Consider the following 5,152-nt stretch of genomic DNA (forward strand, 5'->3'; position numbering starts at 1 on the left):
TATTCTCCAAGGTGCCTGAAGGCAGGACAAGAAGCAATGGATGGAAACTAATCAAGGAGAGAAGCAACCTAGAACTAAGGAGAAACTTCCTGACAGTTAGAACAATTAACCAGTGGAACAACCTGCCTCCAGAAGCGGTGAATGCTCCAACACTGGAAGTTTTTAAGAGGAGACTGGACAGCCATTTGCCTGAAATGGTATAGGGTTTCCTGCCTGAGCAGGAGGTTGGACTAGATGACCTCCAAGGTCACTTCCAACTTTATTATTATTATTATTATTATTATTATTATTATTATTATTATTATTATTATTATTATTATTATTATTATTATTATTGTCATTATTATCTGGGTACACAAGCAAAATTGATAAAACAAGTGATAAAACCATATTCTGCCATAATCGTTTTAAACTTGGAAGTGACCATAGAATGGTACAAGCTAAAATGAAGAAAGACTGGTGAAAAGAGAGTATGAAAATGATAAAGATATTACAAAAAACAAAAATAAAGAATGATAAGCTATTAGAGGAGAAAGCGATTTTGAGATTAATCTGTCAAATCATTTGCTCTATTACAAGATTTGGAAGAGATAAACATTACAGACCAAAGTGAACAAATAGTCAAAAAACCCCTTGAATCTGCCACATCTATAGCACTGCCGAAAAAAAACTTTGTACAGTCAAAATTCTCTGATTTAATGAAAAAAATGATAGACAATGGGAAATCTATCCCTATTAAATATGTTTTGCAAAGAATTGATTACAAGTTTGAATCTACTTTCAATTGAACCAAATTAAATAATTCTTAAATTCTTAAGTTTTCACTAAATAAATAATACTCATTATTTAATATGAAGTTTTAATATCAAACAAATAGAAAATTGTTCTAATATGGCCATAATGCTACATTTCTCAAAACTTACTAAGTAATTCAACATAAGAAAATAGCATTGTTATTTGATAGCTGCAAAAAGTATCATAGCAGAACTTTGGAATATAAAAATGTAACTTTCTTTGAAGTATTGGCTGAACAATTAACACAATAACATAATTCTTGAACTAAAGGTTATTTTATTTTCTTCTACAAAGTTTTCTTTTATAAAATCAAATTTTTGGTTTTGATAATTAACCTATCGGCTTTACAAAAGATGGCAAGGGCTTTCAAAACCCTGCTGTACCATATAGCCAACCACAACACGAAAACAAACTTACCATACATCAGCAGAGTATTAGAAATGAGGGCCAGAATTCTACAACCACTGGGAATAATGGTGACTCACAAACCCACATCAACACCCTGACAAGAACTGTCTAAAACCAAAGACAAAATACAAAAGGAGAAGAGCAATGTAATCTACAAGATCAGATGCAACAACTAACCAATTCTTTGTTGAGCAAACAGGATGACAAGTGGAAACAAGAAACCATGAACATAACTAGCTGTCAACCGAATAGAATAGAATAGAATAGAATAGAATAGAATAGAATAGAATAGAATAGAAGGGACCTTGGAGGTCTTTTAGTCCAGCCCCCTGCTCAAGCAGGAGAAGTGACAAGTGACTGTCTAGTCTCTTCTTAAAAACCTCCAGTGATGGAGCACCCACGATTTTTGAAGGCAAGGTGTTCCACTGGCTAATTGTCCTCACTGTTAGGAAGTTTCTCCTTAATTCCAGGTTGCTTCTCTCTTTGGTCAGTTTTTGACAGTTGATTTTTTTTGTTTATCTGTAAGATTCTTCACTATAATTTTAGTTTTGTCTCTATCTATCTTCAATCCTGCTACTTCTCCAAATTCTTCTATTCTTTTCAGTAGTTTGGGACTTGTCTCCAATGGTTCGTCCGCAAACGCTTGCAGTTTATATTTTTCATCTTTTATCTCCATTCCTTTTATTTCTGGATCCTGTCTAATGTTTCTATTCAGCACTTGCAAGGTTAATATAAATAACAAAGGGGATAGTGGACACCCTTGTAGTGTGCCTTTTCTTCTATTAAAATTCTATGTAAAGTCCCTGTTTATAATTACTTTTGCTGTTTGTCTATAGTATATTGTCTTAATTATATTTATAAATTCCATACAAAGTCCATACAATTTAATTGCTGTGTCATGAATTGCCAATTTATGTTATCAAAGGCTTTCTGCGCATCTAAGAAAACTAGCGCCATTTGTTTTTCTGGATGCATTTCATAATACTCCAGTGTATCCAAAATAATTCTTAAATTATTTTTTATTTGTCTTTTAGGTAAAAATCCATTTTGATCCGAATGAATAAATTCAATCAAAAATCTTTTCAGTCTCTCTATTATTGAGGCAAAATAATTATAATCTGCATTTAATAATGATATTGGTCTACAGTTCTTTATTTGTGTCAAATCTGAGCCCTCTTTTGATATTAGAGTTATATTAGTTTCTATCCAAGTGTTTGGTAATTTAGCCTTTGATAATACCTCATGCAAACTTCTTTCAATGGTAAGCTTAATATATCTTGTAGAGATTTATAAAACTCTGCAGGTAACCACTCTGGTCCCGGTGTCTTATCAATTTTTTGCCTTTTTATAGCCCCCATCAATTCAATTGTGTTATTTTTTAATCTAACATTTTTTAAAAGTTCTCTTGAGATTTTGGGTAGTTTAGCTTTTTCCATGTATTGCATTATTTTTTCCCTGGAAATTTTTTCTGTATCGTATAATTTTTCATAAAATTCTTTAACTATTTTTTTTATTATGTCATTTTGAAATTGTAGACAATCTTTCTCATCTTGCAGTTTATTTATTAGTTTCTTCTCTCTTTCTTTTTTCAATCTATAAGCTAACCATCTACCCGGCTTGTTAGCATTTTCAAAAAAGTTTTGTTTTGCTTTTAATTTGTTGGGCCAATTATTTGGCATCTACTAAGTTTAATTTGTGTTTTATTATCTCCATTTGTTTTTTAAAAGCTTTCTTTTGTGGCTCTATTTGTTGTTCTAACTCCAACTTTTTAAATTCCTTCTTTAGCCTCATTTGTTGTTGTCTTTTTCCTTATTCTTTTTCGTCATATAGGTTATGGCTAGTCCTCTGAAGTAGGCTTTGGCTGTATCCCACACGTTTTGGAGTGATGTTTCTTCTTTCTTATTTTCTTTGAAGAAGAATTCAATTTCCTTTACTGCTACTTGTATAAATTCTTTCTCTTTTAGTAAAGATTGGTTCAGTGTCCATCTTATTTTTTTCTTTATTCCTTTCCAAGTCAGCTTTATCAGATTATAATCAGCCCATATATTGATTTCTATCTCAATCTCGTGTATATTTGTTCTTAGTTCAGGAGACATCCATACCATGTCGATTCTGGACCATGATTTATGCCTATTTGAATAAAACGTGTATTGGGATTTTTTGGGATTTGTTTCTCTCCACATATCCTGTATGCAAATTTCTTCTGCCATTTTAAAAATGCCTTAGGTCAGGGGTGTCAAACTGCTGGCCCATGGGCCGGACGCATCACGTGGAAGCCGTGCCCACCCCATTGCCAGCAATGGCAAAACCGTCCTGATACGTTGCGCGATGTCATGTGATGTCGCGAGTTTGACATGTCTGCCTTAGGTAATACCTTTCTTCCCCTTCCTACTTCTATAGTCTAGATTTCCATCTACAATTTAATTGAAGTCTCCTATTAAGCAAATATTTTGATATTCCATTTCCACTATTTTTTTGTGCAACTTTTTGTAAAATTCTTCTTGTTGTTATTTGGTGCATATATTGCTACCCATCAGTATTGGTTTTTGGTTTATCAGTATTTCTACCATTAAAATCCTTCCTTCTTCATCTGTGTAGACTTGTTTAGAATTTATTGTCTCCTTAATGTATAAGGCTACTCTTCTTTTCTTTTGTTGTGCTGATGAAAAGTAAACTTTCCCAATTTTGGGGCATTCCAAAAATTTATAATGTTTTCTTTTTATATGTGTTTCTTGAAGGCAGATTATATCCATTTTTAGTTTTTGTAGTCGTGCGATTTTTTTTCTTTTTTGAGGGGGAGTTCAACCCATTTATGTTCATTGAGAGAATCCCACTTTCCTTTTCCATCTTCTTTACTTATATTTAGGTTTTATTCTCCTAGTAGTTTTTGTCTGTCTCTGTTGTCTTGCCATTGCCCCTCCTTCTTGCTCTGTATTTTCTATCTCTTCTTCTTGTTGTTGTTAGCCACCTCCTCTGTTGTCACCTCTTTCTGTTTTCTAAATTCACTATCTGCTTGGGATTCCGGACTCTTTTCCTCAAAGAAAGTTATATGTCTGTCATAGAATTCTATTGCCTTAAAGATGAAATCCAATCTATATCTTTTAGTGTCGCAGTTGATTAAGATCCCAGCCATCTGAAATTCACTCCTTTTTCAATTAGTTTAGTGATCAAAAATTGATTTTGTCTTCGTGAGTCTCTTATCCTTCTAGGGATCTGTTTCAAAATTACAATTTTCTTTTCTCTATATCACAGTGGATCATCTCTCGCTCTTCTCAATATCTCATCCTTTATTGATTTCTTTACAAATTTAACATGTACCTCCCTGGGCACTTTGTATCTCCTTGCATAGCTTGAGTTAATTCTAAATATCTGATCGATCTCTCCTTCCATTTCTTGTTTCCCAATTTCTAGCACTTCTGTTAAGAGCTCTGTAATCAGTTCTAGAAGATCTTTGTCTTTGGCTATATTCTGAAATCCTAAGATGGGATGCCTTTTCCATTTCCACTACTGCCACTGAGTCTTCCAAGTTTTTATTTGCCTGTATCAGCTTTTGGTTTTCTTCTTTTATTTCCTCCATCTTTTGATCAGTTTCCTCTGATTTGTCTTCTATTTTCTGAATTCTTTGTTCATTCTTTGTTATCATTTCATACAGCATTAACCTTGTGAACTCTCAAGCTTCCTCCTTCCATTATATATTCAAGATGGACAGTATTTAATATTTATTTGTTATGTATATGTAAGAGTGTGGGTCTGTACATATGTTGTATATAGTATGTTTAGGTGTGTGTCATGTATGTATTTCACTTTGAGAGCGGGCAACTAAATTTCATTTTTGATGTATGTCATTGTGCACACAGTAAAAAAATGACAATAAAGATTATCTTATCTATTTGCTGAAAATTTTCTAGTTGAGAGTTTAAATTACAAATTTGCTCATTTATCTTATCCA

This window comes from Protobothrops mucrosquamatus, unplaced genomic scaffold (genome assembly GCF_001527695.2).
Source record: "Protobothrops mucrosquamatus isolate PMUCROS unplaced genomic scaffold, P.Mucros_1.0 scaffold926, whole genome shotgun sequence".
Lineage (NCBI taxonomy): Eukaryota > Metazoa > Chordata > Lepidosauria > Squamata > Viperidae > Protobothrops > Protobothrops mucrosquamatus.